Below are 13460 nucleotides of genomic sequence, written 5' to 3'. Positions count from 1 at the left end.
CTCTTCTTGTGTCTTTTTTTAAAACTCTGCATTCACTTGAGTTTATTTTCGTGGAGTAATTTATTAACCAATCACAATGAACTTCCTCTGTGTGTGAAAGGGGCTTCACCAACAAATTTCAAATTTGACTAATTTCAACTGAAACTTTTCACAGCAATTACGAGCCAATGTCTCGTCTGTGAGTCAGTTTCGGTTTTCATTTGCTAAAGAAAATGTTAAAAACTTCATCTTTGTAAGTACCAAATCATCACCAAACCAAACCAGAGGACAGTTTAGGTCCAAATACAGAACAGATGATTGTGGGGGCGTGTCTTCATGGTGCAGACGTGACCTGAATTTCATCAACCACAACAGCGGAAGGCGACAGTCGAACACTACAAAAGCAAGACTTAAAGCTGCTGTCACAACTGACTCTATACATCTATCCATCCATCCATCCGTTTTCTGAAGCTGCTTTAATCCTGTTTAGGGTCAGGGGGATGCTGGAGCCTATCCAGCCACTGAGGGGCGACAGCAGAGTTCATCCTGGACAGTTTAGTGTCATATAATTATCAGCTGATACCACACTGGTATCAGCTTTATCATACAGTCCTAATAAAATGTGTTTTCTTTCGAACTCTGTGAGCTCGTAAACAGGCTCAGGAAGTGTTTGGAAGGTCCGATCAGTAAATAACACGGTTTCTCTCACCCTCCATTCAGTCCGTCATCACATCAACAACACATCTGCAGGCCTAATCTTCCTGACTCCAGCTCAGTAAGCTGGCAGACCTTGAAATACCAACCCTGGATCCTGGACTCTGGCAGACTGATTACAGGTGCTGAGGATGGGAAACCAGCTCTCAGAGAAGGTCAAGGTCAGGACAGGATCTCTGCAAAACATTACTTCTGTACGCATACAGCTTTGTCTCCTCTCGACAACATTAAACAAATCTGATGATGAAACATCCACCGAAGCGAGGTATGAGGAGGAGGAAGGTGAACATCAGCCACATCAGAGAGATCCTCCTGGACTTCAGAAGCACGAATGTGATGGAGTTTGCGTTTGCCGGGACTTCCTCAGGCCATCACGATCACACGGATCTCTATGACTCAATGAACCACTGAAGTCATTCAGGGACAGAACCCACCAAGGTTCTGTTCAGGAGGACTAACTCTTAACACAGACATCCATGTGTTCTAAAAACCTTCCTAAAATACACCTGATGTTATTGCACACTTTACACTCTGCACTGACAGGTTTGTGGTAAATTGTGTTTGATAGTTTTTACTTACAAACCTCTTCTCTTGCTTTTACCATACAGACTCTAAACACCAGCGCCGGTCCTGGGACATTTACTAAACTTTACATTTCTTTTCTTCTCTGTAAGGCAGAAACAGTAAAGGTGCATTCACACCAAATGCAATTTGTGCGGCGAAGGGACGGATAACACGTCAATGTAAGGCTTGGGTCATCTGGACCCCAAGAGATAGCACAAGGGTTCTGTGTTTGAACATTTATGTTCAGCCGATGCCTCCTTTGGCTTAGTGATGTTTGTGTCCTGGTACTCCCAGAATCAGTATTTCTCCTGGCTCTTATCCAAAAAAATCCCTTCTTCCCCTTTGACCAAATAAACCAAACCATGTTTTTAAAGTCGGAACACTTTGTCTCTAAATTAAGATCTAGAAAAACCCCAAATCTAAAATCCTTTTAAGGAAAACTGCAAAAGGAAAGCTCAAATGAATCAACTGTAGAGGAGGATCTCAAACCAGATTCAGGATAAACATTTGTGAAGAAAAAACTTGTGAAGTTCTGAAGATCAGAACCATGTCTTTGTCCCCCAGCAGAAGTAAAAAGTGGGTGTGGCTAAGGCAGAAAACTGGTTGAAAGTAGGAACAGTAAAGACAAATCCAGAAATGAATTCCAGCTAAGGCTTCATTAAGCCACGCCTCCTTTGATGAATAAACGTTAACTTGTCCAAACTGCATGAAGGCTGGAGATCCCTGCATGTGTAATGAAATGTGTGGTTCCTCAAGGAGAAAAGTATGTGGAGAACGTCGCCCTGTGCGCTCTGGTTGCCCTCTGCCTGGAGGAGGAGGAGGAGGAGGAGGAAATGGGTGTAGTGACCGCTAAGTAAACATGACATCACTCTTAAAGGCAGCATGCCTCCGATTCCTTCAGATTCCTGACCGTCCTGATAACACCCACTTCCTTCCTGAAGACAAACACCGCCAGACCAAAACAATCCAGGATTACCTGGTCGCTTTAGGAGGTGATGTCATACGTCTGATGATGACCTTCTACAAAACCCAGAAAGGATCAGGACGGGTTTAACCTCTGCCTCTACGGCGTCAAGAAATCACATGTTTGATGATGATGATAGAGAAGAGTAGAGATAACTGGAGGATATCCACACACACAGATTCACTACATATACAAGCACTATGTATACATGTACATTTAGAGTCATTATCTAGGATTTATTTATGCTTATCGCCAGCATGGCCGCAACGATGACATCACGTGAAAACACTGCGCTCAAATCTTTTTTCTAAAATACAATATGTTAGTCCTCCCATATTTGTATTTTAGGACTGTCCTCCTCCATTTGAAGTTCTGTAACTTACACAAAAATCAAATCAAAAGACGTTCTCGTAAGAGCAGCAGCAGTTAAATCGAGAGGGGTCCATCAGCAGCAATGCACAGGGCAATAGTAAGAAAAAAATATTAAAAATAACACGAGGAAACGGTACAAGGCGTAAAACATTTAGAAAAAAAGAAAATACAAAAGATATCATAATAAAAAACAGAAAATACAGTAATTAATATGATTAAAATGACTTCTTCCTTTCTTTTACAGCACGTGTCAAAGTCAAGGCCCGGGGGCCGGATCCGGCCCTCTGGGCAATTATATCCGGCCCTCCAGTTCATGTTATTAATGGTCCGATGTTATTTAGCGCTCATTTCTAACTTGTATAATTTTGGCAAAATGTGTTTTTATGGAGAGTAAAATATTGAAAGATATTTAAGGTTTAAATTGATTTATTCTGGAAAAATATTCCTGTCTTTTATTATTCATAATTATTTCAAAAAATATGGTTTAAAAAGTTTTTTAAAATTATCATTCTGCTAGCTTTTTGGACTATTTTGGCATTAAATAAGATTTTTTAGGCTGTTTTGGATTTTAGCTAATATTTTAGCTAAATGCTAGCTGTTTGGGCTAATTTAGACTTTTTTCAATTTTTTAGGCTATTTTGAAGTCTAATTTTTTTTTCAACTGCATGCTAGCTGTTTTAACTAAGCTGTTTTTTTTTGTTGTTTTTAAGGCTAATTTGGAATTTAGCTAATATTTTTGCTGGCTATAGCTTCAGCGTTTTTAGCTGTCAATTTCAGCATCTTCAGCTATCAGCACTAGCATCTTCAACTTCAAATTCAGCTTGCAGTATTCAATTATCACAGGTAATGTTATTTATCTAGTTATGGTTTTAACATTTTTCAATAAATGTTGATCCTGTTCGGACCTTGACCTAAGGTGTGTTTTGGATTTTGGCCCATTGTGTGATTGAGTTTGACACTCCTGTTTCACAGTAAAAGTGTCTCCGTCTGATAAGAAACCAAAACAGAAAACTGTTCTTTTTTACTGTTCAGTTTCCAGCTAACCTAAGCTAGCTCTTTAGCACCCGCTGGCTTTTTCTGTTGAGAAGAACAGCACCAATGAGCTCCTTTGGGCTCACAAGCTCCCCCTCCAGGTGTGGGAGAGTACTACCTGCAGCTCCTCCTGAGTTTTTTCTGCAGGAATTCAGCGCAGTCGCTTCATGTAAATGATGTCACCGCAGCGACATTACAGAAGTTATAGAAAGTCATCATGAAGTTTATTCAACCTTTCTGCAATCTGAAAAGAATATATTGACAAAACCCTTGCACCCCAGATCAACCCTGTCAAGAACAAATCAAGTTAGCCTGATTTAAATCATATTTATACTAAATAATGCAAAATACAATGAAACAAATCAGTTGTATTATACTTTTTAATTTGGATTGTGTAAATGTTGTGATCAGTGAAGCTGTTTGTTACCTGACTTTGATTGTTATGCACTGATTCTGTAGAACAGAAGCTGAACATTACAGCAGACAGAGCGTCATTCATAGCTCTTTGAAGCTAGCGTGTGAGCTGCTAAAGTACCATGATAGCACTAAAACAGAACACTGTTCTCTTTTGTTCTCAGTGGAGACTGAAAGCTGTGGCTGCTCGCAATATGTTGATGCTGTTATCTCAGCTGAAACCCCCATCCATCCATTTATCCGTCCGCCCGTCCATCCATCTGTCCATCCAACTGTTCTTCTAACCGTCCATCCATCCCTCCATGTATCCAACCCTTCATCCATCTATCTACCTATCCATGCAACCAACAAACCATTCGTCCATCCGTCCATCAGTCCGCCCATACATCCATCCACATATCCGTCTATCCCTCTGTTCATCCAGGTGTCCATCCAACCGCCCGTACATCCATCCATCCAACCGTTTGTCAATCCATGTATCTAAACATTCGTCCATCTGTCTATCCAACCATTCGTCCATCCATGCACCTAATCATCCATCCATCCATGCATCCAACCATACATCCAACCACTCATGTATCCAGCCGTTCATCCATCCATCCATTTATCCATCTATCAATCCATTAATTCATCCAACCATCCATGCATCCAACCGTCTGTTAATCCATCCATCCAACTGTCCATCCAACCATCTATGCATCCGTTCATCCATACATCAGTCTAACCATCTGTCCATCCAACCATGCATCCAACCCCTTCATCCATCTATTCCTCCATCTATCTACCCGTTTATCCATCCAACCAATAAACCGTTCGTCAATCTATCCATCCATCCATCCATACATCCATCCATCCATCCATCCCACCATCGTTCCATTCATCTGTCAATCCCTCCATCCATCCCACTGTCTATCCAACCACCTGTACACTCATCCAACCGTTTTTCAATCCATGCATTCAATCATCCATCCATCCGCCTATGCATCCAACCGTCCATACATCTATCCATCCATCCATCTGCCCATGCATCCAACCGTTCATCCATCCGTCCCCACAAATCAATTTATACATCCAACCGTCCATCCATCTATCTGTCCATCCATCCATGCATCCAACCATTCATCCATTCACCCATGCATCAAACCGTTCATCCATATGTCTATCCGTTCATCCATCCATCCATCCATCCATCGACAGTTGTAAAAGCTGGTTGTCAGTACAATGAGCCCTGAGGACCAGGACTGGTACACACTGAAGTAGGAGTTGGGTACTGCCCATAAGGTCTCATGTTGTCTTTTCTCATCTATAGACCACTGATAAAACAAGTGATCCACATGAAGAGGGTTTCAGCCAAGCATCCCACCGTCTCAGGTATGTATGAAGCAACAGCAACAGAAGTTTGTCCCAACAGAAGAATGCTGTGGACCTTCTTTCTTGCAGAAAAAAAAACCACACTAATAACCAGTTATCTAAAACTTTCTGTTGCCTTCCAGCTTCAGTTATGACCACGTTCCCCCCTAGAAATCCTGCGATGGAAATGAGTGACGCGGCACAAAGCGCCTCTGAAGCAGCGCAGGGAGACCCCCATCACAGTACAAAGCATCACCGCTTCCTCCTGAAGGTGGCCTGCAGCAGGAACACATTGTGCTTAAATGCATGCAGCCCCCACCCCCACGGACTCTGACTGCAGACCGACACTCTCGCACTCTTCACAGCAGCATGATTAGTGGAAATGTGTGGTCGTCAGAGGTGTGAACACGTGACCTTCACCAGAACCATTCTCTGCTCCTGACAACAAGCCGTTACAAGATAAACTGCAGATTCTTGACTTTATGAACCGTCTCTGCACAAACTCCAATAAGAGAACCAAAATCCAAAAACTAGTGAAGACAGAGACATGCAAACGTATTATTCACTAAATGGGATACTTCCACTTTCATGAAAACGACACAATGGAAAAAAGAAGAAATCATCTGAGAACAAACACACCCACTCGGCTGCAGCCGTTTCCTCTTGTAGCTTGATGCTCTAAGTTCTTTCTGAACTTTCAAACCCTCAAATCTCTGAAGAACCAAACCCTCTAGTTGTTGACCCGTCATAACCACTGAGAGCAACATTTTAGTCCCTTCAGCAGACTCATAGGTTATTGAGTTCCTTCATTAGCTGGTCAATATCGTCTCTGATGGAAGCAGATTCTAATCTTCCATGAACATCAAGAGGACTTTGTGTTGCTCATGTAAAATTGTTAAAACTATTTCAACTAAAAAGCAAATGTTAACACACAGACACAGATTATGTAAAAAAAAAAGCAGAATTTGGTATTAATACTTTAATAATATTTGCAAATATTTTTATACATAAATGTCATTTTTTTAAGGTGTCCCCAATTTTTGTTGGTTTCAAATTAAAAAAACTTTTGTGGAAGACTATTTTAAAAGAATATAAAATCCTGTCTTATTTGAATTTTTAGAACACATTTCTGAAATAGGTAATAGACCTTAATTTATACTTTTTTATGAGAAACTGAAGTCTATTTATTTAACACATATCCCTGTTATTTTCGGAAAAATATGTTTATATATACATACTTACATATTTTACTCCCGTCTGATGATGTTTACTGCTATTTTTTTCTTTTATTCTGATTTGAGATCTTGTTTATGTATGCTGCTTTGTTCTGAGCCATTTATATTCAACAATAATTGTATTTTTGAGAGATTCATGCTGTATTGTTGAAATATTTTGTCAATTAAAAAAATATGTCAAGCCTAATGTCTAATGTCAAGTTCAGACTTCCCCTTTATGGTGTCATCAATTGTTGCCAGTCATTTCCATTAGCATGTAGCAGTCGGTGCACAGAAAATACACAACATCAGTTTTATAACTTTAAAAAGTCACGCTAAAACAAAAACTCATGACATACATTTAAATCTAAACGACTGTGCTTCAGAGCAACCCCACACTCCGCAGCACCTCCTCACCCTCATCTCCCTATCCCCTTAAATAAACTAGTTCGGACACCACTACCACCCTAAATGTCCCTACAAATAAAGAGGTAGGGGAAGAATTTGGGTTCTGCTTCAACAGAGTTAAATGATTGACTTTATTTAATCACAAGGAAGCTGATCTCCTGAATTTTGGGCCAAGGCTTTGCTATTCAGGATACCTTTGCTAACTACAGCAGATGTTAAAGAGTAATCAAATAATAATTATTAACTTACATTTGTTTAAAAAAAAAGGAAGTAAGGAAAACACTAAACATTCTGGGTTTGTTCTCAGAGCTTATCTCATATTCTACATTTTGTCACGGAATGCAGGTTTGTTAGCAACAACACCTTTTTCTGACCCATGAAGCAAAGAGTGAACACTCATCCAGTAAAACTTTAGGAAAACTTAGATCCCAACAGTCGGCAGCAGCTCTGCATCTGTGGAGGAGCTTCTGTCATGTCAGAGTTGGAATTCGCTAGTGTTTCCTGCAGGCTTCAGAAATGACCAGAATGACTCTGAAAAAGGAACTGTCATGCAGGAGCTCAGTTCCTCTCCACTCTGATGCTGGTTCATGACTTTCAGTGGAGAAAAACAGCTTAATAACAACAGCTGAGGGCAAATTTCAGACACCACCTGACACCAGAAAACCCTCTAAACTCTGGAGGACCCGCCTCTTCTGATGCGTCTGGCTCCGTCGCCATGGAGAGTTTGTCTCCACACCCATCTGTGCCGAGCTCCAGACTAACCTTCACTTTATAGGGCCCCCACATTTTCAGCTACATGTTACAGTTGTTTGAGGAGGGGGGACACTTGTACATGAATCCCAGCATTAAATATGTTTTCGAGATACTTTGATCTGTTTCAGCCACAGATGCCGACCATCGTCTTCTTACAGTCTGCACTGTAAACACAGGTACGATGCTTGTGCCGCGGTGCACCTGGCTGCCTCAGGGTGGCACCGCAGGGTTTTCATGGACCGTCTCCGACTGACTAGAATGGTTTCTAACTGAAGCGCCCGTCACCACGAATCCACGCCACTCCAAGTAAAAATGTCATTGGAAACAAGTCTTCGACATTTTGGTTCAAATCAAGCTGAACGTTATGAACTAAAATATTTTTGATCTTTCAATCTGCTCTCATCATCTGAGGCATTAATACAAACATTTGACTTTAAGACATATGCACCCCTACGGGGGGGTTGACCCGTACGGGTTCAGGGGATTTTTGGGTTGTCCGGTCTCTGGAGGGTCACAGAGAGGACCGGCTGTGTCTTAAAGGGGGTACAGGTGTGTCTTACAGTCCCCTTGAAGGTGGTACGGCCACCTCGAGGGGCGTTGTGAAAATGAAACGTACCATTGTTGGTAAGTATTTATTCATTCATCTGCTTAGCCGTTTGCCCCTTTCAGGGTCATGGGGGTGCTGGAGTCTATCCCAGCTACTGATGGGCGACGGCAAGATACATCCTGCTCAGGTCACCAGTCTGTCGCAGGGCCACAATCACACAGAATTACACACCTTGGGGCAATTTAGAGTAATCAATTAAACTGTGAAGCATGTTTTTGGATGGTGGGAGGAAGCTTAAGGAAACATGTTTCAGCTCTGAAACTGATCAGATGAAGCTGAATGGTCACCAAGCTCCCAGCAATAAAACCCCAAAAAGAGACTGAAACTCATCACCTGGTTGTCTGGATACGACTCGGAACCGGCAGAGCGGTCTACCATGAAAAACTTTAGAAACACTGAATCCTGAAAGCAAAGAAGTTTGATCGATTTAAAATAAGTGAAACAGAATCATTTCTTTAGTCCACTGCAGCCCTGTGTGGCTCTAACATGTTCAGAGCTGCAGATAAAATGATGCCTATCTCCTGACAATGAGGCCTTTCAGAGAAGTCTGAGCCTCATTTACATGGACGGGGAACTGGGACTCTTTGTAATCCATCTTGTGATGTTCAGCATCCAGTCGCATTCCTGGGTAAGGGCAGCGTGTTTCAGGATGGTAATTTGAAAATGAACTGTCCCGATGAAGCTGCAGGGGGCAAAAATGGGGGGTCGTCCCACAAAGGGGGCCTTAGTTTATGACTGTGGAGCCACACTGAAAGGGTTGTATGTTTAGAGAAATATTGTGGCGTCACGACACGTCATGCACATTTTAAACAAATCTATGGAGCTACAGCAGAAGTGCTGATAAGCACAAAGAGGAGCTCTTCACTGGCTGCACTTCTGCAGAAAACATCACACTCTTTTGTCCAGGAAGATTCCTCTGGCAGCAGAAACTATCTATCAAGTCTATCTAATCTACAAGCGTCTGGAAGCAGGAGTCTCCGAAGAACATTTCAAGAGAAAAACGGACCCGTGTGATGGGAGCAGCGAGGATCCGCATCAGGATCAACTCATGCAAAGTGGTGAACATTTCCTGCATGAGTCAAAGCTGCCTCAGTGATGCAAGGCATGCAATTTCCCCGACAAGACATCGCATGTGAAACATGTTGTTTTAAAGACATTTCTTCCTGAGAGAAACTTTTAAAACAAAGAAAGCCATTTGGATGAGCTGGATGTGTATTTATAGATTTTGAGAGGAGCTGAGATAAAGATCTGAACTTCTGTGGAGTCAAATTAAAAAATGTGGAATCTGACACCTGCTCAAGGCTCTGTCACGACGCCACTACTTACATTTCGCGCAAATTTCAAGGATAAAAATTGCTCATATGTGAATACACGTGGAAAAAGTGAGAAACGTTGTGGTCTTTTACGTGACATTTTCACAGATTTGTCACGATTAAACCCCGATAAAACCACAAAAGAAGTACGAATGAGCCTCCAAAAAAAAACACGTAAAGCCGAGCTTCATTGAATTTCTTCACTTTGACATTCATAGCTCTGAGCAGAAATCCCATCCCGTCAGCACCCGCCGCAGGCCCTCGCCATGCCTTATTTAAATTAAACTGTCGATTTCTCTGGTCCCCACCCGTTGTAAACTGGGGGATTTTTGCGTCATTTATATAATTTTAACGTAATATGTGCGCCGTAAACGCTAGAGCTGGGCGATATGGAAACATTTTTATATCACAATGTAAATATTTTATATAACAATAACAATATATCAAGTAAAATAAAGAATATTTTCAGTTATTAAAAAAAGCACTCGCTAGTTTTACTCTGAAAACAGGAAGCTTCACTGACACTTTATTTTGAAGATTTCCCTTCTGGTGACATTAGCGCCGCTCATTCGGCTCTGTTTTAGTTCATAAATTAAACAATATTCTGTTTTTCAAAGCAATCAATATTTTGCCACATGATATTTTACTATAGAGTATTTTTAAAGATCGTGAATCAGCGATTTGGACGTTGCAAATATTCATACTCAAATTTCGGGAGCAGATCGTGAGAATCCGAGTGCTCAGATACTTGTTACGGGTCTGTTCCACAGTTTGTTTATCTCTTACTTTTTGTAATCACATATGTTTATTTTCGTGGACTTTCCTTGATTGATCAAAGGTTTGTTGTGTTGGCATCAGCGCCAGAATAGACTCCTAGCATAATTTACAAATTGCTGTCCATCGTTCTGCACTCGTGTTACAAAACGTAAAGCATGTCATAAAACTCCCTTAAGTGCGAATCAAAGAACGTAAAGCAGCTTTACGTTGCAAAACCGCAAGACGAAGTTGTTTTGCGAAGAATCTCTTTTTAATTTGTCTTTATTTTATCTTATAGACATTTTTTGTGAACACACTGACGAGGTTGGGACTATTTAATTATATATTTGGCATCAAATTAGGTTATAAACGATATAAACGATAGAAGAGAAAAGGCACGACAGACACTTTTCTATCACCCACATGATATGTATTGTCATCACCCAGCACTAGTATAGTCGATATTAAAGTTATACATTGGTGACTAATGCGTGAAAAGACCGTTAGACCCATATGGAGAAAGCCACAAATTTGCGTATGCATCTCGCAAAAATCACGCACAATATTCTAAGATTTACATTAAAATTGCATATAAACTACCAAAGATATGCATAAACTGCGTAATTCTCAAAAAATTTGAACAGCTTGAAACCAAATTCACGTAGAGACGCGTCAACCAAAACCCTTGACGGACATCTGCACACGTCGACAAATGATAAAAGCAAGAAACACTGATGAATTAGGTACAGTATATCATCCATGTATCAAGAAAGATCAAAATCCCATACATGGACAATGCACAAAATTATTTAGGAAACAACCCAATTTCTTATTTTTATTTATTTTATTTTCTAACTGTAATGAATGTGCTTTTTGTTGCCTCTTAGCAAAAATAGATTTCTTAATCTCAATGGGACTTCCTGGTTAAATAAAGGTTAATAAAAACGTAGGTAGTGACGGTTTGACACGCCTTTATCGCTCCACATCTCTGGATATAAGATAAATAAAATAAAATGAAGAGTTTTCCTTTGGTTGATATTAACTAATGTTTCCTTTGTGTGTGAATACAGTTTATTTTCTTTAAAGAAACTTCAACCTCTGATGTTCAAATGTCTGTGAACCAAAACAGCTTTAGAAGCTCAAACTTCAACTTCCTTAAACATATTTAATTAAACACAGAACCTGAGATGTTCAGATTTAAAGCTTCCTCATTTAAAAAAGGTGGAAACAAAATGTAAAGAAAACATTACAATGCAAAAGACCTTCTCTTCAGGGAAACAGAATATTTCCTCTTTTCTGGTCTTATTGTTAGGATCATTTGCATGTTATAACATGTGACCTTTTTTGAAGTGAACTTCTGCTGCACCTAAAAAATCTCAATTGAATCAATGATGTCAAAAAGATTTTTTTTATCCGTGCGAGAATCGCAAATGGAAGATTCCACTGGTTTCTAAAACTAAGGAGGAGCAGGACGGTGGACACCTGTGCAGACTGAGACCTGTGCAGACTGAGACCTGTCGAGATGGACACCTGTCCAGAGATACACCTGTGCAGAGAGACACCTGTCCAGACTGACACCTGTCAAGATGGACACCTGTCCAAAAGGACACTTGTCCAGAGAGACACCTGTGCAGAGAGACACTTGTCTACGCTGACACCTGTCCAGAGAGACACCTGTCGAGATGGACACCAGTCCAAAATTACTCTTGTCTAGACTGACACCTGTCCAAAAAGACACTCGTCTAGACGGACATCTGTCCAGATAGACATCTGTCCAAAAGGACACGTGTCTAGATGGACACCTGTCCAGACAGACACCTGTTCAAAAGGACACTTGTATAGACAGACACCTGTCCAGAGGGACACCTGTCCAAAAGGACACTTGTCTAGACGGACACCTGTCCAGACTGAAACCTTTCCAGACGGACACCTGTCCAAAATGACACCTGTCCAGACTGACACTTGTCCAGACTGACACCTCACCATACTAACACCTGTCTGGACTGACACCTGTCCAGACTGAGGAGTTAAAAAAGCTTATTGGTTTGTCAGAACCGCCGTCTTAAATTCTGCACGTCTAGAACAGAAATCTTTCGTCTTTCTCGTCTTCACGATCATCAAACTAAACCTGATGATGAAGAAGGCCCTTCCCAAACCCCAGAGCTCCATGAAGCCGGCCCAGCATTTCCTCTCATTTGCATGTGCAGCCTAGCATGAGACATGCGTGCAACATGCAGACAACACACGCATTCTTCACAGAAGTGACTTGACGGAACATTTTGAGCCGCACTTCCTCATCGGTAACCGGCCATTTAATCACACGTTTGAGCTTTAGCTGAAGACTCCTGACGACTCACTTCACCTGTGACGGTGACAAACATTCAAGCATGCATTTAAGGATGGAACTCTAAAGGAGACCGACCCAAACCAGGAAGAGATGACCCGATTTTAAATGACATTAGAACCAGAATCACATCGGTCCAGGATCTGTGAGAAAACGATATTGTTCCCTAAAAGTAACATAAAACAGAATTGTGTTTAAGTAAATGAACATTATTGGATAAAAACAGGATTTCCATGAATTGGGTTCAATAAGTTCCATAAGCAGCACCTTTAATGACTCGTTTCAGTTTCGGTTCTGAAGGTTACCATCCTTCTGAGAAATGTTGATGCTGCAAACATTTGAGAGTTTGGTTCACAGAAGAAACTCTGTTTGTTTATTAATGTGTCACTAAGTTTCTAAGTTTGGGCTGAAAAGTGTTGGACGGTTTCTGGGTCTGGGCTCCCCGCTGGACCAGACTGGACCCTCATCAGTACTGAGGTGGGACATGGTCCTCATTCCAGGCCTGACCCCTCCCCACCTCACTGCCCTCCCCCCAGGAAGGAGGACAGGTGGTGTTGTGGAGGCTGCAGCCTCTTCCTCATCATCTTCCTCAGCATTTGAGCATTTTCTAATGAAACGCTGTTTTTTTAACTTCCGGTTTAACCAAATAAGGAAATGCGGGAACAGCAGAAATGTT

The 13460-nt window shown here is 41.2% G+C and overlaps 1 protein-coding gene across 4 annotated transcripts in view; it reads right to left on the bottom strand.

The window, feature by feature from the left end:
* ptprja (protein tyrosine phosphatase receptor type Ja) overlaps positions 1 to 13460 on the bottom strand; it is a 75843-nt gene that overhangs the window by 61919 nt on the left and 464 nt on the right. The window lies entirely within an intron of this gene.

The sequence above is a fragment of the Oryzias melastigma genome, linkage group LG6, assembly GCF_002922805.2.
Source record: "Oryzias melastigma strain HK-1 linkage group LG6, ASM292280v2, whole genome shotgun sequence".
In the NCBI taxonomy this organism is placed as follows: Eukaryota; Metazoa; Chordata; class Actinopteri; order Beloniformes; family Adrianichthyidae; genus Oryzias; species Oryzias melastigma.
This window is presented reverse-complemented; position numbering and strand designations above follow the sequence as displayed.